Here is a 21936-nt window from a genome sequence, read left to right as displayed (position 1 = left end):
CCAGGTAGCTACCTCTCACCTCACATATAGTTCTTTGCTCACTCCTGCTGCTTGATTCACTCTTCCCATGTGGATTGAAATCAAGGCAAAGAATGCAACTCAAGCTTTCCTTTTTCAGCTGTGAATTCTATGACACTATACAGGCTCTAGAATACACAGATGATCTACACCATTCAGGTTGCTGCTGCTGCCACCTAGGAAATAATTTTATGAGCATTGCCTCCATGGCCATAGGGCTTGCTCCTCAGGGGACTGAGTCTAGTCACCCTTCCATTAACCCCCTTAGGAAATATTTTTCCTCCACCAGTCCTGACCTGTGTGATGGTTGAGAATGTCTGCCCGCATTGAGTTACTGCCTAAACACACCACAGGAGCAGTTCTACCCTACTGAAGTGGGTCACTCGGGGTCAACATGGACTCGAAGGTAGAGAGTTTGGTTTGGTTTGGAGTCCTCACACAACATACTTGTGTAAGTGCATAACATGATGGGATGTTAACTGTAAGGTCAACAATTCGAAATACTAGATGTTTCTCTGGAAAACAGGAAGCTTTCTATTTCCAGAAAGATCTGCAATGTCGGAAACGCACACAGAGAGCTCTACTGTGACCCATAGGGACGCAAACCTCAGAACGGAATCGGTAGAAGTGATTTTTTAGTTGATCCCTCAAACTGAGGAGTACAGGGTATAGAGTGTGTTGTGGCTGCTAACTGCAAGGTCAGCACATTGAAACCACCAGGACCAAGGTGAGGCTTTCCACTAAACAGAAACTTTAGGGATCAGATCTTCCCTGTCCACTTGATCACTATATATCATAATAGATTTAATAACCGTGCATAATTATAAAACTCAAATAGAATCCCTATTGGTTTAGGGGTTTAACATCTGGATGCTAACCGCAAGTTTGGTGTTAGAAAAGCACCACACAACTCCCCAGGACAAAGATGGAGCTGGATGCTGACATAAAGATCCGCAGCCTTTGAAATCCAGGTGGGGTTACCTACTCTGTCCTGTAGAGTCACTGTGAAACGGAGGCCTCAACGAACGAGAAAGTGGCTATAAATTAGAATCACCAGGGTTAATGGGTAATAGGGACTGCAGGACAGAGGGTACTCGGAATTTCAGAAGCCTAGGTCTTTGGGTGGAGACAATGATTCAGGCCAATGTGTCTTGAAGCTGCCTACCACTAAACCAGTGTGTATCATTCTGATAAGCCCTATTGTTTGCATTGGTCTCGGTGGTCTAATTTCCACTTACCTGGAGTTTCTTTTTTTTTTCACTTGTAGCTTTCGATTCTGTGTCTTCTCTACTGCAGACTAGTTTTTCAGGGTATTGGCAGCTCTTTCTATACTTTTGACAAAATCTTAATTTGCAGGTTTCGGGTCTGGTGCTGGCTGCAGTTTTGTCTATTGATGGGAGAGGTGCAAAGAATCAAAGGTTCTATTCAGATAGTCCATGTGTCCTACTGTAGAAGTCAGACTGACCAATCCGGTTACTGTCGTTCCCATCGCCTGGGACTGAGTTTTGTTTGCATGAGAAGAATGATAGGGATAAAAGTGATGCAAACACATGCAAGCATCTTTAATACAATGATACCCCCAGAATCCAGCCTGAATATTGAACCTTTTTGGGGTCTTTATATACAGTGTCTCCTGACTCTAAAACAGTTCTGAGCAGTCGGCAATTCTGACTGAGTTGGAGGGATCACTGCCTAGATATCAAACTTACTAATTCTGCATGAGCGCTCTTCCACCTCAAGCGGTGCCTTAGTGAGCCTGATTTTCCTGGTTTGAAAAATGGGGTTGATAATTCTCCCCCCATCATCCACTTTGTGGTTACTCAATTAAATAGCTAATCACGCCTATTGGTTAATTAAAGTTAGGGGCATGGCTACTAAGCAAAAGGCTGGCTATTTGAATCCATCCAGAAGTCGCTCAGAGAAAAGGCCTGGTGTTATACTTCCAAAATCCAAGCCCTGGGAAACCAAAGGAGCAGAGTTGTATGACAGACAATGGACCACAAAGAGTTGGATCAACAAGGTTGCAACTTTTCCCCCTTATTCTAAAACAACTCAGGATGCCTAGTGGTGGAAAGGGTGTAAAATGGGACTGCTAACCAAATGGTCAAAATATATAACCATTGGCACTTATCTCAGGAGAAAGAAGAGGTCTGCTACTCCCAGAAAAGTGTTCCAGCCACCAAAACATACACAAGGGCAGTTCTACCCTGTCCCATATGTCACCCTCAACTCAATGGCAGTGAGTTTTTTAGAGATGGACTTCCATCGGGGTTAGGCAACAGGACTACATGCAACCTGGATCCACCCTTATCTCATGAATGGGTCAACATTCAGGCAAGTTCTAGGCTTAAACCAACACCATTGTCTTCCTGGAGGCGTGACCAATGGCCAGGTAGCTAGCTCTCTCCTCACCTATAGTTCTTTGCTCACTCCTGCAGCATGATTCACTAGTCCCATGTGTATTGATACCAAGGGAAGGGAATGTAACTCAAGCTTTCCTTTTTCAGCTGTGAATTCTGTTACAGTATTCAGGCTCTGGATTACATACCTGGTCTCCAACAACCAGGTTGCTGCTGCTGCCACCTAGGAAATAATTTTATGGGCATTGCCTCAATGGCCAGTAGGGCTTGCTCCTCAGGGGACAGACTCTATTCTCCCTTCCATTACCCTCGTTAGGTAATATTTTTTCTCCACAAATACTCACCTGGGAGATGTTTTAGGATGTCTACTTGCATTTATTTACAGCCTCAGTAACCCAGGGAGGAGTTCTACTCTGTCCAAGAGGGTCACTAGGAGGTAACATGGACTCAAAGGTAGTGAGTTTAGTTTGGTTTTGAGTCCTCACACAACACACAGTGTAAGTGGATAACACGACGGGCTGCTAACTGTAAGGTCAACAGTGGGAAACAAAACATGATTCTTTGGAGAAAGAGGCGGCTTTCTATTTCCACATAGATCTGCAATCTCAGAAACCCACAGAGACAGCTCTACTGTGACCCTTAGGGACACTAATCTCATAATTGAATCGATAGCAGTGATTTTTTATATGGGCCCTCACACTGAGGAGCACCGGGGGTAGAGTGTGTTGTGCCTGCTAACTGCATGGTCATCACTTTGAAAGCACCAGGACCAAGGTGATGCTTTCCACTAAACAGAAACTCTAGGGATTAGCTCTTCATTGTCCACTTGATCACTGTATATTGGAGTAGATTTAAGAGCACGCATGATTATGAAACTCAAACAGAAACTTTGTTGTTGCAGGGGCTTAACATCTGGATGCAAAATGCAAGATTGGTGTTAGAAAAGCACCAGACAAATCCCCAGGACAAAGATGAAGCTGGCTGCTCACATAAAGATCCGCCGTTTTGGAAATCCCAGTGGGGTTTCCTACTCTGTCCTGAAGAGTCACTCTGAATCAGAAGTCTCAATGCTGAGAAGATGGCTATAAAGTAGAATCAGCAGGGTTATTTGATAACAGGGACTGAGGGACACAGTGTACTTGGAATTTCAGAAATCTAGGGATTTGGCTGGAAACACTGCTTCAGGCCAATGTGACTTGAACCTGGCTAACACTAAACCAGTGTGTACTACTCTGAGAAGCTCTAATGTTTTCATTGGTCTAGGTTGCCAGAATTCCACTCACCTGGAGCTTCTTTTTTTTTTTTTTTCAACGTGTAGTTTCGATTTTGTGTTTTCTCTTCTGTAAGCTAGTTTTTCAGGGTATTGACAGCTCTTTCAAGACTGTAGACAAACTCTTAATCTGCAGGTTTAGGGTCTGGTGCTGGCTCCATTTTTGTGTGTGGGATGGAGAGGGGCACAGATTCAAAGGGACTATTCAGATGTTCTATGTGTCCTACTGTTGAAGTGGATTGAAACCAAGGGAAAGGTATGTAACTCAAGCTTTCTATTTTCAACTGTTAATTCTGTGACACTATGCAGACTCTAGATTATTTAGAGGGTCTCCAGCAAGCAGGTTGCTGCCGCTGCTGCCACCTAGGAAAAATTTTCATGGGCATTGCCAGGATGGCCAGTAGGGCTTGCTGCTCAGGGGACAGACTCTAGTCACCCTTCCATTAACCCCCTTAGATAATATTTTTCCTCCACAAGACCTTACCTTTGAAATTGTTGAGGATGTCTACATTCATTGAGCTACAGCCTCAGCACCCTACATGAGCAGTTGTACTCTATCCAAGAGGGTGACTAGGAGTCAACATGGACACAAATGTAGTGAGTTTGGTTTGATTTTGAGTTCTCACACAACACACTTGTGTAAGTGGATAACACGAAGGGCTGCTGATTGTAAGGTCAACAGTTAGAACCATCAGATGCTTCTCTGGGGAAAGAGGAGGCTTTCTATTTCACAAAGATCTACAATCTCAGAAAACAGCAGAGAGAGCTCTACTGTGATCCATAGGGACACTAACATGAGAACTGAATCGGTAGCAGTGATTTTTTGTTGGTACCCCACATGTAGGAGCACAGGGGGTGTAAGTGTGTTGTGCCTGCTAACTGCATTGTCAGCGGATTGAAACCACGAGGACCAAGGTGAGGCTTTCCACTAAACAGAAACTCTAGGGATCAGTTTTGCTCTGTCCACTTGATCACTATATATTGGAATAGATTTAATAGCAGTGGATGATTATAAAACTCAAACAGAAACCCTATTGGTGCAGGGGTTTAACATCTGGATGTTAACTGCAAGTTTGGTGTTCGAAAAGCACCAGACAACTCCCCAGGACAAAGATGAATCCTTCTGCTCCGATAAAGATCTGAAGCTTTGGAGATACTGATCGGGTTTCCTACTCTGCCCTGGAGAGTCACTCTGAATCAGAAGTCTCAAGGAATGAGACTGGATATCGAGGCAATTCTCATAAAATTATTTCCTAGGTGGCAGCAGCTGCAGCCACCTGGATGTTGAAGACCCTCTAGTTAATCTAGAGCCTGCATAGTGTCACAGAATTAACAGCTGAAAATGGAAAGCTTGAGTTACATTCCTTTCCCTTGGTTTCAATCCACATGGGAATAGTGAATCATGCTACACGAGTTAGCAGGAACTATAGGTGAGGAGAGAGCTAGCTACCTGGCCACTGGTCACATCTACAGGAAGACAATGGTGTTGGTTTAAGCCCAGCAGTTGCCTGAATGTTGATCCAAACATCTGAGCAGGGTGGATCCAGGTTGCATGTAGTCTTGCGGCCTAACCCAGATGGAAGTGCATCTCTCAAACACTCACTGCGATTGAGTTGAGGGTGACTTTTGGTGCCACCATGGGACAGAATATAACTGCCCTTGTGTATATTTTGGTGGCTGGAACACTTTTTCGGGAGTAGCAGCCCTCTTCTTTCTCCTGAGATAGGGGCCAATGGTGATGTAATTTTGACCATTTTGTTAGCAGCCCCATTTTACACCCATTCCACTACCATGCCACATGAATTGTATTAAAATAGGGGGAAAAGTGTCAATCTAGCTGCTCCCACACTTGGTGGCAATCTAGCTGCTCCCATTCTTGGAGACCTCCTGTCTGTCGTAAAACTCTGCTCCATTGGTTTCCCAGGGCTGAGAATTTGGAAGTATAACTCCAGGCTTCACTTGAGGATGGATTCAAATAGCCAGCCTTTTGCTTAAGCCAAGTTCCTTAACTTTAAATAACCTATAGGCCTGATTAGTTATTGATTTGACTAAAGACAAAGTGGATGATGTGGGGGTAATTATCAACCCCATTTTACAAACAGGGAAACTGAGGCACACTAAGACACCGCTTGAGTTGGAAGAGCGCTCATGCAGAACTAGGAAGTTTGATAACTTGGCAGTGAGTCCTCCTACTCAGTCGCAATCACCGACTTCTCTGAACTGTTTTGGAGTCAGGTTACACTATATGTAATGACCCCCCAAAAAGGATCAATTCAGACTGGATTCTGGATAGATCAATGGATTAAAGATACTTGGTGTGTTTGCATCACTTTTATCCCTCTTATTCTTCTCATGCAACCAAAACTCAGTCCCATGCCCATGGCAACGACAGTAACCAGACTGTTCAGTTTGACTTCAACAGCAGGACACATAGACCATTTGAATACACCCTTTATTTCTGTGCCCCTCTCCCTCTCATAGACAAAACTGCAGCCAGCACCAGATCTGAAACCTGCAGATTAAGAGTTTTTCAACAGTCTAGAAAGAGCTGTCAGTACCCTGAAAACTAGCTTGCAGATGAGAAGACACAGAATCAAAAGCTACAAGTGAAAGAAAATAAAAGAAGAAGCTCCAGGTGAGTGGATTTCAAACAACCGAGACAAATGAAACACTAGAGCTCCTCACAGTGGTTCACGCTGGTTTAGTGGTAGCCAGAATCAAGTCAAATTGGCCTGAATCAGTGTCTCCACGCAAATCCCTAGGCTTCTGAAATTCCTAGTACCCTGTGTCCTGCATTCCCTATTACCCAATAACCATGCTGATTCTACTTTATAGCTACCTTCTCGTTGGTTGAGGCTTCTGATTAAGTGTGACACTGCAGAAGAGAGTAGATAAAGCCACCGGGATTTCCAAGGCCGCGGATCTTTATGGCACCAGCCAGCTTCATCTTTGTCCTGGGGAGTTGTCTGGTATTTTTATAAAACCAAACTTGCAGTTAGCATCCAGATGTTAAACCCCTGCACCATTAGGGTTTCTTTTTGGGAGTATAATCATCCACAGCTATTAAATCTATTCCAATATATACTGATCAAGTGGACAGATAAGAACTGATTCCTAGATTTTCTGTTTATGGAAAGCCTCACCTTGGTCCTGGTGGTTTCAAACCGCTGACCATGCAGTTAGCAGGCACAACACACTACATCCCCTGTGCTCCTCAGTGTGAGGTCCCTACAAAAAAATCACTGCTACCGATTCATTTCTGAGGTTAGTGTCCCTATGGATCACAGTAGAGCTCTCTCTGTGGGTTTCTGAGATTGCAGACCTTTGTGAAATAGAAATCCTACTCTTTTTCCAACGAAGCATCTGGTGATTCGAACTGTTCACCTTAAAATTAACATCACGTCGTGTTATCCACTTACACAAGTGTGTGTGTGAGGATTCAAAACCAAATCAAACTCACTACCTTCGAATCCATTTTGCCTCCTAGTGACCCTCTTGGATAGAGTAGAACTGCTCCTGTGGGGTGCTGAGGCTGTAACGCAATGAGAGTAGACATCCTCCATCATATCCCAGGTGAGGATTTGTGGAGGAAAAATATTACCTAAAAGGGTTAATAGAAGGGTGAATAGAGTCTGCATAGTGAGTAGGAAGCCCTACTTTCCATTGAGGCAATGCTCATAAATTTTTTTCCTAGGTGGCAGCAGCAGCAGCAGCAAGATTGTTGTTGGAGACCTTCTATGTAATCTAGAACCTGCATAGTGCCACAGAACTAACAGCTGAAAATGGAAAGCTTGAGTTACATTCCTTTCCCTTGGTTTCAATCCACATGGGAATAGTGAATCATGCTGCACGAGGGAGCAAAGAACTATAGTTGAGGTTAGAGCTAGCTAACGTCTCCAGGAAGACAATGGTGTTGGTTTAAGCTTAGCAGTTGCCTTAATGTTTACCCAAACATCTGAGCAGGGTGGATCCAGGTTCCATGTAGTCTTGATACCTAACCCAGATGGAAGTGCATCTCTCAAACACTCACTGCCACCGAGCTGAGGGTGATTTATAGTGCCACCATGGGACAGGGTAGAAGTGAACTTGGGTATTTTTTTGTGGCTGTAACACTTTTCTGGCCATAGCAGACCACTTTCTCTTGAGGTAGGGGCTAATGGTTATATATTTTTGACCACTTGTTTAGCAGCCCTATTTTACAACAATTCCACAACCAGGCCTCTTGAATTGTGTTAAAATAGGGGGTAAAAGTGGCAATCTAGCTGCTCCCTCTCTTGGCGACCCTCTGTCTGTCATAGAAATCTGCTCCATTTGTTTCCGAGAGCTGAGAGTTTGGAAGTAAACTCACGCCCTTCTCCTGAGTGACCTCTGGATGGATTCCAATATCCCGCCTTTTGCTTAGTAGCCAAGCCTCTTAATTATAAATAACCTATAGGCCTGATTAGTTTTTAATTGACTAACCACAAAGTCGATGATGTGGGGAGAATTATCAGCCCCATTTTTCAAACATGGAAACTGAGGCACACTAACATACCACTTGAGTTGGAAGAGCACTCATGCAGAATTAGGAAGATTTTATCTAGACAGTGAGCCCTCCTACTCAGTCACACTCACCCACAATTCAGAAGAGTTTTGGAGTCAGTATAGGCTCTATGTAAAGACTCCACAAAGAATCAATGTTCAGGCTGGATTCTGGAGGGATCAATGTATTAAAGATACTTGCTTGGGTTTGCATCACTTTTATCCCTATCATTTTTCTCATGCAACCAAAACTCAGGCCCAGGATAATGACAACGACTGTAACCAGACTGTTCTGTCTGACTTCTACAGAAGGACACAGAGACCATTTGAATAGACCCTTTGATTCTGTCTCCGCTCCATCCAATTGACAAAAATTCAGCCAGCACCAGACCGAAAACCTGCAGTATAAGAGTTTGTCAATAGTATAGAAAGAGCTGTCAATACCCTGAAAAACTAGCCTGCAGAAGATAAGACAGAGAATCAAAAGCTACAAGTGAAAAAAAAAGAAGCTCCAGGTGATTGGAATTCAGACAACTGAGAGCAATGAAAACACTAGAGCTTCTCACAGTGGTTCACGCTGGTTTAGTGGTAGCCAAGTTCAAATCTCATTGGCCTGAATCATTGTCTCCAACCAAATACCTAGGCTTCTGAAATTCTTAGTACCCTGTGTCCTGCAGTCCCTATTACCCAATAACCCAGTTGATTCTACTTTATAGCCACCTTCTCCTTCGTTGAGATTTCTGATTCAGAGTGACTCTGCAGGACGGAGTAGGAAAACCCACCGGGATTTCCAATGCTGCGGATCTTTATGTGTGCAGCCAGCTTCATCTTTGTCCTGGGGAGTTGTCTGGTGCTTTTCTCACACCAAACTTGCAGTTAGAATCCAGATGTTGAACCCCTGCACCAATAGGGTTTCTGTTTGAGTTTTATAATCATCCACTGCTAATAAATCTATTCCGATATATAGTGATCAAGTGGAGCGAGAAGAACTGATACCTAGATTTTCTGTTTAGTGGGAAGACTCACCTTGGTCCTGGTGGTTTCAAACAGCTGACCATGCACTTAGCAGGCACAACACACTGCACCCCCTGTGCTCCTCAGTGTGAGGTCCCCCCAAAAAAATCACTGCTATCGATTCAGTTATGAGTTTAGTGTCCCTATGGATCACAGTGGAGCTCTGTCTGTGGGTTTCTGATATTGCAGATCTTTGTGGAAATAGAAAGCCTCCTCGTTCCCCAGAGAGCATCTGGGGGTTCGAACTGTTGACCTTACAGTTAACAGCCCATCGTGTTATCCACTTACACAAGTGTGTTGTGTGAGGACTCAAAACCAAACCAAACTCACTACCTTCGAGTCCATGTTGCCTCCTAGTTACCCTATTGGATAGAGTAGAATTGCTCCTGTGGGGTGCTGAGGCTGTAACTCAATGTGTGTAGACATCCTCAACCATCTCCCAGGTGAAGAATTGTGGAGGAAAAATATTATCTAAGGGGGTTAATGGAAGGGTGACTAGAGTCTGTCCCCTGAGGAGCAAGCCCTAGTGGCCATCGAGGCAATTCTCATAAAATTCTTTCCTAGGTGGCAGCAGCAGCAGCAACCTGGTTGATGGAGACCTCTATGTAATCTAGAGCCTGCATAGTGTCACAGAGTTAACAGCTGAAAATGGAAAGCTTGAGTTACATTCCTTTCCTTTGGTTTCAATCCACATGGGAATAGTGAATCATGCTACACGAGAGAGCAAAGAACTATAGGTGAGGTGAGAGCTAGCTACCTGGCCACTGGTCACGTCTGCAGGAAGACAATGGTGTTGGTTTAAGCCTAGCAGTTGCCTGAATGTTGATCCAAACACCTGAGCAGGGTGGATCCAAATTGCATATAGTCTTGCTGCCTAACCCAGATGGAAGTGCATTTCTCAAACACTCACTGCGATTGAGTTGAGGGTGAATTTTGGTGCCACCATGGGACAGAATAGTACTGCCCTTGTGTATGTTTTGGTGGCTGGAACACTTTTAGGGGTGTAGCAGCCCTCCTCTGTCTCCTGAGATAGGGGCCAATAGTTATTTATTTTTGACCATTTTGTTAGCAGCCCCATTTTACACCCATTTCACCACCATGCCACATGAATTGTATTAAAATAGGGGGGAGGAAGTTGCAATCTAACTGCTCCCACTCTTCGAGACCACCTGTCTGTCATAGAACTCTGCTCCATTCGTTTCCTAGGGCTGAGACTTTGGATGTACAACTCCAGGCCTCACTTGAGGGACATCTGAATGGATTAAAAATAACCAGCCTTTTGCTTAAGCCAAGCTCCTTAATTTTAAATAACCTATAGGCTTGATTGGTTATTGATTTGACTAACCACAAGGTGGATGATGTGGGGATAATTATCAACCCCATTTTACAAACAGGGAAACTGAGGCACACTAAACCACCGCTTGAGTTGGAAGAGCGCTTATGCAGAACGAGGAAGTTTGATAACTTGGCAGTGCGCCCTCGTACTCAGTCGCAATCACCGACTTCTCTGAACTGTTTTGGAGTCAGGTTACACTGTATGTAATGACCCCACAAAGGATCCATGTTCAGACTGGATTCTGGATGGATCAATGGATTAAGGATACTTGCTTGAGTTTGCATCACTTTTATCCCTTTTATTCTTCTCATGCAACCAAAACTCAGTCCTATGCCGATAGCAACGACAGTAACCATACTGTTCAGTCTGACGTCAACAGCAGGACACATAGAACATGTGAATAGACCCTTTGTTTCTGTGCCCCTCTCCCTCCCATAGACAAAACTGCAGGCATCACCAGACGCGAAAACTGCAGATTAAGAGTTTGAAAAAAGTCTAGGAAGAGATGTCGATACCCTGAAAACTAGCTAGCAGAAGAGAAGACACAGAATCAAAAGCTACAAGTGAAAGAAAAAGAAGCTCCAGGTGATTGGAATTCAGACAACCGTGAGCAATAAAACACTAGAGCTTCTCACAGTGGTTTATGCTGGTTTAGTGGTAGCCAAGTTCAAATCCCATTGGCCTGAATCAGTGTCTCCAACCAAATACCTATAGGCCTGATTAAATTTTAATTGACTAACCAAAGATTCGATGATGTGGGGACAATTAACAACGCCATTTTTCAAACAATGACACTGAGGCACACTAAGACACCGCTTGAGTTGGAAGAGTGCTCATGCAGAACTAGGAAGTTTGTTATCTAGGCAGTGAGCCCTCCTACTCAGTCACAATCAACGACTACTCAGAACTGTTTTGGTGTCAGGAGAGACTGTATGAAAGGACTCCACAAAGGATCAATGTTAAGGTGGATTCTGGAGGGATCAATGTATTAAAGATACCTGCTGTGTTTACATCACTTTTATCCCTATCCTTTTCTTCATGCAAACAAAACTCAGTCCCAGGCGGATGGCAAGGACAGTAAACAGACTGTTCTGTCTGACGTCTATAGTAGGACATATAGAACATCTGAATAGACCGTTTGAATCTGTGCCCCTCTCCATCCCATAGACAAAACTGCAGCCAACATGAGACCCGAAACCTGCAGATTAAGAGATTGTGTAAAGTCTTGAAAGAGCTGTCAATACCCTGAAAACTAGGCTACATAAAAGAAAACACAGAATAGAAAGCAACAAGTGGAAAATAAAGAAGCTCCGGGTGAGTGGAATTAGGGCAACCGAGACCAATGAAAACACTAGAGCTTCTCAGGATGGTACACACTGGTTTAGAGTTAGCCAGGTTCATGTCACATTGTCCAGAATCAATGTCTCCAGCCATATCCCTAGGTATCTGAAATTCCTAGCAGCCTGTGTCGCACAGTCCCTATTACCAAATAACCCTGCTGATTCTAATTTATAGCCACAAACTCGTTCGTTGAGACCTCTGATTCAGAGTCTTCTGCAGGACAGAGTAGAAAACCCCACCGGGATTTCCAAGGCGGGGGAACTTTATGTGAGCAGCCAGCTTCAACTTTGTCCTGGGGAGTTGACTGGTGCTTTCCTCACACCAAACTTGCAGTTAGCATCCAGATGTTAAACCTCTGCACCAGTAGGGTTTCTTTTTGAGGTTTATAATCATCCACTGCTAATAAATCTATTCTGATATATAGTGATCAAGTGGACAGAGCAGAACTGATCCCTAGATTTTCTGTTTAGTGGAAAGCCTCCTTTTGTTCCTTGTGGTTTCAAACCGCAGACCATGCAGTTAGTAGGCACAACACACTACACCACGTGTGCTCCTCAATGTAAGGTCCCAACAAAAAAATCATTGCTATAGATTCAGTTCTGAGTTAGTTTCCCTATGGACCACAGTAGAGCTGTCTCTGTGGGTTTCGGAGACTGCAGATATTTGTGGAAATAGAAAGACTCCTCTTTCCCCAGAGAAGCATCTGGTGGTTCGAACTGTTGACTGTAGAGTTTGCACCCTGTCGTGTTATCCACCTCCACTAGTGTGCTGTGTTAGGACTCAAAACCAAACGAAACTCACTACTTTAGAGCCCATGCTGCCTCCTAGTGAATGTCTTGGATAGAGTAGAACTGCTCCTGTGGGTTGCTGAGGCTGTAACTCAATGAGTGTCTACATCCTCAACCATCTACCAGGTGGAAGCTTGTGGAGGAAAAATATTATCAAAGGGGGTTAATTGAAGGGTGTCTAGAATCTTTCCCCTGAGTAGCAAGCCCTACTAGCCATCGAGGCAATTCTCATAAAATTCTTTCCTAGTGGCAGAAGCAGCAGCAACCTGGTTGATGGAGACCTTCTATGTAATCTAGACCCTGCATAGTGTCACAGAATTAACAGCTGAAAATGGCAAGCTTGAGTTACATTCTTTCCCTTGGATTCAAGCCACATGTGAATGGTGAATCATGCTGCAGGAGTGAAGAAAGAACTATAGGTGAGGTGAGCTAGCTAACTGGCCACTGGTCACGTCTGCAGGAAGACAATGGTGTTGCTTTAAGCCTAGCAGTTACCTGAATGTTGACCCAAACCTCTGAGCAGGGTTGATCCAGGTTGCATGTAGTCTTACTGCCTAACCCAGATGGAAGTGCATCTCTCAAACACTCACTTCCACCGAGTTGAGGGTGATTTACATTGCCACCATGGGACAGGGTAGAAATGCCCTTGTTTATGTTTTGGTGGCTGGAACACTTTTCTGTCCATAGCAGACCTCTTCTTTCTCCTGAGATAGGCTCCAATTGTTACAAATTTTTGACCATTTCATTAGCAGCCCCATTTTACAACAATCCCCGACCAGGCATCACAAATTTTGTTGAAATAGGGGGGAAAGTGGCAATCTAGCTGTTCCCACTCTTGGTGACACTCTGTCTGTCATAGAACTCTGCTCCATTGGTTTCCCAGGGCTGCAAGTTTGGAAGTAACACCTGGCCTATATTCTGAGAGACATCAGTATGGATTCAAATAGCCAAGCTTTTGCTTAGTAGGAAAGCCCCTTAATTATAAATAACCTATAGGCCTGATTAGTTTTTAATTGACTAACCGCAAAGTGGATGATGTGGGGAGAGTTATCAACCCCATTTTTCAAACCTGGAAACTGAGGCACACTAAGACACCACTTGAGTTGGAAGAGCGCTCATGCAGAAATAGGAATTTTGTTATCTAGGCAGTGAGCCCTCCTACTCAGTCACAATCACCGACTACTCAGAACTGTTTTGGAGTCAGGAGTGACTGTATATGAAGACCCCACAAAGGATCAAGGTTCAGGATGGATTCTGGAGGGATCAATGTATTAAAGATACCTGTTTGTGTTTACATCACTTTTATCCCTATCATTCTTCTCGTGCAACCAAAACTCAGTCCCAGGCAATGGCAATGACAGTAACCAGACTATGCTGTCTAACTTCTACAGCAGGACACATAGACCATCTTAATAGACCATTTGAATCTGTGCCCCTCTCCCTCCCACAGACAAAACTGCAGCCAGCACCTGACCAGAAACCTGCAGATTAAGAGTTTGTCAAATGTCTAGAAAGAGCTGTCAATCACCTGAAAAACTAGCCTGCAGAAGAGAAGACACAGAATCTAAAGGTACAAGTTAAAAAAAAAGAAGCTCCAGGTGAATGGACTCAGACAACCGAGACCAATGAAAACACTAGAGCTTCTCAAGTGGTACACGCTGGTTTAGTTGTAGCCAGATTCAAGTCACATTGGCCTGAATCAGTGTCTCCACCCAAATCCGTAGGCTTCTGAAATTGCAAGTACCCTGTGTCCTGCAATCCCACTTACCCAATAACCATGCTGATTCTACTTTATAGCCACTTTCTCATTCCTTGAGGCCTCTGATACAGAGTGACTCTGCAGGGCAGAGTAGGAAGCCCCACTGGTATTTCCAAACCTGCGGATCTTTATGTGAGCAGCCAGCTTCATCTTTGCCCTGGGGAGTTGTCTGGTGCTTTTCTCACACCAAACTTGCAGTTAGCATCCAAATGTTAAACCCCTGCAACAATATGTTTTCTTTTTGAGGTTAATAATCATCCCCGGCTATTAAATCTATTCTGATATATAGAGATTAAGTGGACAGAGCAGAACTAATCCCTAGATTTTCTGTTTAGTGGAAAGTTTAGTTTGGTCCAGCTGGTTTCAAACCGCTGACCATGCAGTTAGCAGGCACAACACACCAAACCCCTGTGCTCCTCAGTGTGAGGTCCCAACAAAAAAATCGCTGCTATCGATTCAGTTCTGATTTAGTAACCCTATGGATCACATTAGAGCTGTCTCTGTGGGTTTCTGAGATGACAGATCTTTATGGAAATAGAAAGACTCCTCTTTCCCCAGAGAAGCATCTGGTGGTTCGAACTGTTGACCTTACAGTTAACAGCCCGTCGTGTTATTCACTTACACAAGTGTGTTGTATGAGGACTCAAAACCAAACAAAACTCACTACCTTCGAGCCCATGTTGCCTCCTAGTGAATGACTTGGATAGAGTAGAACTGCTTCTGTGGGGTGCTAAGGCTGTAACTCAATGAGTGTAGACATGTTCAACCATCTCCCAGGTGAAGACTTGTGGAGGAAAAATATTATCAAAGGGGGTTAATGGAAGGGTGACTAGAGTCTGTCCCCTGAGGAGAAAGCCCTACTGGCCATCGAAGCAATTCTCAAAAAATTCTTTCCTAGGTGGCAGCAGCAGCAGCAAACTGGTTGATGGAGACCTTCTACGTAATCTAGAGCCTGCATAGTGAAACAGAATTAACAGCTGAAAATGGAAAGCTTGAGTTACATTCTTTCCCTTGGTTTCAATTCACATGGGAAAGTGAATCATTCTGCAGGAGTGTCAGGAAAGAACTATAGGTGAGGTGAGAGCTAGCTAACTGGCCACTGGTCAAGTCTGCAGGAAGACAATGGTGTTGCTTTAAGCCTTGCAGTTACCTGAATGTTGACCCAAACATCTGAGCAGGGTGGATCCAGGTTGCATGTAGTCTTGCTGCCTAACCCAGATGGAAGTGCATCTCTCAAACACTCATTGCCACCGAGTTGAGGGTGATTTATAGTGCCACCATGGGACAGGGTAGAACTGCCCTTGTGTATGTTTTGGTGGCAGAAACACTTTTCTGGCCATAGCAGACCTCTTCTTTCTCCTGAGATAGGCTCCAATTGTTACAAATTTTTGACCATTGTGTTAGCAGCCCCATTTTACAACAATTCCACGACCAGGCCTCCTGAATTGTTTTAAAATAGGGGGGAAAGTGGCAATCTAGCTGTTCCCCTCTTGGTAACACTCTGTCTGTCATAGAACTCTGCTCCATTGGTTTCCAAGGGCTGGGAATTTGGAAGTAATACCAGGCTTATCTTCTGAGAAACATCAGTATGGATTCAAATAGCCAGCCTTTTGCTTAGTAAGGAAGCCCTTTAACTTTAAATAACCTATTGGCCTGATTAGTTATTAATTGACTAAACAGAAAGTGGTTAATGTGGGGAGAATTATCAACCCCATTTTTCAAATAAGAAAACTGAATCACACTAAACACCGCTTGAGTGGGAAGAGCGCTCATGCAAAACTAGGAAGTTTGATATATAGGCAGTGAGCCCTCCTTCTCAATCACAATCACCAACTATTCAGAACTGTTTCAGAGTCAGGAGAGACTGTATATAAAGATCTCACAAATGATCAATGTTCAGACTGGATTCTGGAGGGATCGATGTATTAAAGATAACTGCAAATGTTTGCATCACTTTTATCCCTACCATTCTCTCATGCAACAAAAACTCAGTCCCAGGTCGGATTGCAAGTACAGTAACAAGACTGTTCTGTCTGACTTCAACAGTAGGACATATACGACCATATGAATATATCCTTTGATTATGTGCCCCTCTCCCTCACATAGACAAATCTGTAGCCAGCACCAGACCGGAAACATACAGATTAAGATTTTATCAAAAGTCTAGAAAGGGCTGTCAATACCCTGAAAAACTAGCCAGGAGAAGAGAAGACACAGAATCAAAAGCCACAAGTGAAAAAAAAGAAGAAGCTCCAGGTGAGTGGAATTCAGACAACTGAAACCAATGAAAACACTAGCGCTTCTCACAATGGTTTAGGCTGGTTTAGATGTAGCCAGGGTCAAGTCACATTGCCCAGAATTAGTGTCTCCACCCAAATCCCTAGGCTTCTGAAATTCATAGTACCCTGTGTCTGCAGTCCCTATTACCCAAGAACCCTGCTGATTCTACTTTATAGCCACCATCTCGTTCATTGACACTTCTGATTCAGAGTGAATCTGAAGGACAGAGTAGGAAACCCCACCGGTATTTCGAAGGCTGCGGATCTTTATGGGAGCAGCCAGCTCCATTTTTCTCCTGGAGAGTTGTCTTTTGCTTTTCTAAAACCAGAATTGCAGTTAGCATCCAGATGTTAAACCCCTGAACCAAGAGGTTTTCTGTTTGAGTTTTATAATCACCCACTGCTATTAAATCTATCCGATATATAGTGATCAAGTGCACAGAGCAGAACTGATCCATAGAGTATTCTGTTTAGTGGAAAGACTCACTTTGGTCCTGGTGGTTTCAAACCGCTGAGAATACAGTTAACAGGCACAACACACTGCACCACCTGTGCACCTCAGTGTGAGGTCCCAACTAAAAAATCACTGCTATCGATTCAGTTCTGAGCTTAGTGTTCCTATGGATCACAGTAGAGCTGTCTCTGTGTGTTTCTGAGATTGCAGATCTTTGTGGAAATATAAAGCCTCCTCTTTCTCCAGAGAAGCATCTGGTGTTTCGAACTGTTGACCTTACAGTTAACAGTCCGACGTGTTACCACTTACACAAGTGTGTTGTGTGAGGACTCAAATCCAAACCAAACTCACTAACTTCGAGTCGATGATGACTCCTAGTGACCCTGTTGGATAGAGTAGAACTGCTCCTGTGGGGTGCTGAGTCTGTAACACAATGAGTGTAGACATCCTCAACCATCTCCCAGGTGAGGACTTATGGAGGAACAATATTACTTAACGGTGTTAATGGAAGGGTGACTAGAATCTCTCCCCTGAGGAGCAAGCACTACTGGTCATCGAGGAAATGTTCATAATATTCTTTCCTGTGTGGCTGCACCAAAAGCAACCTGGTTGGTTGAGACAATATATGTAATACAGAGCCTGCATAGTGTCACAGAATTAACAACTGAAAATGGAAAGCTTGAGTTACATTCCTTTCCGTTGGTTTCAATACACATGGGAATAGTGAATCATGCTGCAGGAGTTAGCAAAGAACTATATTTGGGGTGAGAGCTAGCTACCTGGCCACTGGTCTAGTCTCTAGGAAGACAATGGTGTTGGTTTCTGCCTAATAGTTGCCTGAAAGTTGACCAAAACATCTGAGCAGCAGACCTCTTCTTTCTCCTGAGGTAGGGTCCAATGGTTATATATTTTTGACCATTTGGTTAGCAGCCCTATTTTACACCCATTCCCCAAGCATACCCCTGAATTGTGTTGAAAGGGGGCGGGGGGAGTGGCAATCTACCTGCTCACACTCTCGGCGACCCACTGTCTATCATAGAACTCTGTTCCATTGGTTTCCCAGGGCTGAGATTTGGGAATATAACACCAGGCTTTTCTTCTGAAGGACCTATGGATGGATTAAAATACCCCGCCTTTTGCTTACTAGACAAGCCCCTTAACTTTAAAAAATCTATAGGCCTGATTAGTTATTTAATTGACTAATCACAAAGTGGATGATGTGTGGAGAATTATCAAACCCATTTTTCAAACAAGGAAACTGAGGCACACTAAGACAACGCTTGAGTTGGAAGTGTGTTCATGCAGAACAAGGACGTTTGATATGTAGGCAGTAAGCCCTCCTAATCAGTCACAATCACCGGCTACTCAGAACTGTTTGTGAGTGAGGAGAGACTGTATGTAAAGATGCCACAAAGGATCAATGTTCAGGCTGGATCCTGGAGGGATCAATGTATTAAAGATATTTGCTTGTGTTTCCATCACTTTTATCCCTATCATTCTTCTCATGCAACCAAAACTCAGTCCCAGGCGGAGGGCAACGACAGTAACCAGACTGTTCTGTCTGACTGCTACAGTAGGACACATAGACTATCTGAATAGACCCTTTGATTCTTTCCCCCTCTCCTTCCCATAGACAAAATTGCAGCCAGCACCAGATCCAAAACCTGCAGATTAAGAGTTTATCAAAAGTCTAGAAAGAGAAGTTCATACTCTGAAAAACTAAACTGCAGAAGAGAAGACATAGAATCAAATGCTACCAGTGAAAAAAGAAGAAGGAGAAGAAGAAGCTCCAGGTGAGTGGAATTCAGACAAGCAAGACCAATGAAAACACTAGAGTTTCACAGAGTGGTTCACGATGGTTTAGTGGTAGCCAGGTTCAAGTCACATTGGCCAGAATCAGTGTGTCCACTCAAATCCCAAGGCTTCTGAAATTTTTAGTACCCTGTGTCCTGCAGTCCCTATTACCAAACAACCCTGCTGATTCTATTCTATGGCCACCTACTTCTTCGTTGAGACTTCTGATTCAGAGTGACTCTGCAGGACAGAGTAGGAAACCACACGGGGATTTACAAGGTTCCGAATCTTTATGTGAGCAGCCAGCTTGATCTTTGTCCTGCGGAGTTGTCTGGTGCTTTTCTAACACCAAACATGCAGTTAGCATACAGATGTTAAACGCCTGCACCAATAGGGTTTCAGTTTTACAATCATCCGCTGCTATTAAATCTATTCCGATATATAGTGATCAAATGGAGAGAGAAGATCTGATCCCTTGAGTTTCTTTTTAGTGGAAAGGTTCACCTTGTTCCTGGTGGTTTCAAACCGATGACCATGCAGTTAACAGGAAGAACACACTACACAGCCTGTGCTCCTCAGTGAGGGCCCAAGAAAAAAGTCACTGCTATCAATTCAGTTCTGAGGTTAGTGCCCCTATGGATCACAGTAGAGCTGTCTCTGTGGATTTCTGAGATTGCAGATCTTTGTGGAAATAGAAAGCCTCCTCTTTCTCCAGAGAAACATCTGATGATTCTAACTGTTGACCTTACAGTTAGCAGCCCGTCGTGTTATCCACTTACACAAGTGTGTTGTGTGAGGACTCAAAACCAAACCAAATTCACTACCTTCGAGTCCATGTTGCCTCCTAGTGACCCTCTTGGATAGAGTAGAACTGCTCCTGTGGAGTGCTGAGGCTGTAACTCAATGTGTGTAGACATCCTCAACAATCTCCCTGGTGAAGGTTTGTGGAGGAAAAATATTATCTAAGGCAGTTAATGGAAGGGTGACTAGAGTCAGTCCCCTGAGGAGCAAGCCCTACTGGGCATCGAGGCAATTCTCATAAAATTCTTTCCTAGGTGGCAGCAGCAGCAGCAACCTGATTGATGGAGACCTTATATTAATCTAGAGCCTGCATAGTGTCACAGAATTCACAGATGGAAATGGAAACCTTGAGTTACATTCTTTCCTTTGGTTTCAATCCACATGGGAATAGTGAATCATGCTGTAGGAGTGAGCAAAGATCTATAGGTGAGGTGAGAGCTAGTTAACAGGCCACTGGTCACGTCTCCAGGAAGACAATGGTGTTGGTTCAATCCTATCAGTTTCCTGAAAGTTGACCCAAACATCTGAGTATTGTGGATCCAGGTTGGATGTAGTCTAGCTGCCTAGCCCAGGTGGAAGTGCATCTTTCAAACACTCACTGCCACCGAGCTGAGTGTGATTTATAGTGAGCTGACTGTGATTTATAGTGCCACCATGGGAAAGGGTAGAACTGCCCTTGTGTATGTTTTCATGCCTGGAACACTTTTCTGGCCATAGCAGAACTCTTTCTCCTGCGATAGGGTCCAATGGTTACATATTTATGACCATTTGGATAGCAGCCCCATTTTACAACAATTCCACCACCAGGCTTCCTGTATTGTGTTAAAATAGGGGGGAAAATGGCAATCTAGCTCCTCCCACTTTTGGCAACACTCTGTCTGCCATAGAACTCTGCTCGATTGTTTTCCCAGGACTGAGAGTTTGGAAGTAACACCAGGCCTTTCTTCTGAGGGAACTCTGGATGGATTCAAATACCCATTCTTTGCTTAGTAGCCAAGCCCCTTAACTTTAAAAAATCTATAGGCCTGATTAGTTTTTAATTGACTAACAACAAAGTCGATGATGTGGGGAGAATTATCAACCCCATTTTTCAAACATGGAAACTGAAGCACACTAAGATACCTCTTGAGTAGGAAGAGCGCTCATGCAGAAATAGGAAGTTTGTTACCTCGGCAGAGAGCCCTCCTCCTCACTCACAATCAAAGACTACCCAGAACTCTTTTGGAGTCAGGAGAGACTGTACATAAAGACTCCACATAGGATCTATGTTCAGGCTGGATCCTGGAGGGATCAATGTATTAAAGATAATTGCTTGCGTTAGCATCACTTTTATCCCTATCATTCTTTTCATGCAACCAAAACTCAGTCCCAGGCGGATGGCAACGACAGTAACCAGACTGTTCTGTCTGACTGCTACAGTAGGATACGTAGACCATCTGAATAGACCCTTTGTTTCTGTGCCCCTCTCCCTCCCATAGACAAAACTGCAGCCAGAACCAGACCTGAAACCTGCAGATTAAGAGTTTGTCAAAAGTCTAGAAAGAGCTGTCAATACCCTGAAAAAGTAGCCTGCAGAAGAGAAGACACAGAATCCAAAGCTACCAGTGAAAAAAAAAGAAGCTCCTGGTGAGTGGAATTCAGACAAACGAGACCAATGAAAACACTATAGCTTCTCAGAGTGGTACACGTTGGTTTAGTGGTAGCCCCGTTCAAGTCACATTGGCCTGACTCAGTGTCTCCACCAAAATCCCTAGGCTTCAGAAATTCCTAGTACCCTGTGTACTGCAGTCGCTATTACCCAATAACCCTGCTGATTCTACTTTATAGCCACTTTCTCATTCGTTGAGACCTCTGATTCAGAGTGACTCTGCAGGACAGAGTAGGAAACCACAGCGGGATTACCAAGGCTGCGGATCTTTATGTGAACAGCCTGCTTCATCTTTGTTCTGGTGAGTTTTCTGGTCCTTTTCTCACATCATACTTGCAGTTAGCATCCAGATGTTAAACCCTGCACCAACAGTGTTTCCTTTTGAGGTTTATAATAATCCACTGCTATTAAATCTATTCCGATGTACAGTGATCAAGTGGACAGAGCAGAACTGATCCCTAGATTTTCTGTTTAGTGGAAAGCCTCCCCTTGTTCATGGTGGTTTCAAACCGCTGACCATGCAGTTAGCAGGCATAACACACTACACCCCCTG

Source organism: Tenrec ecaudatus, chromosome 9, assembly GCF_050624435.1.
Source record: "Tenrec ecaudatus isolate mTenEca1 chromosome 9, mTenEca1.hap1, whole genome shotgun sequence".
Taxonomy (NCBI): Eukaryota; Metazoa; Chordata; class Mammalia; order Afrosoricida; family Tenrecidae; genus Tenrec; species Tenrec ecaudatus.
Note: the sequence above shows the minus strand (reverse complement) of the source record.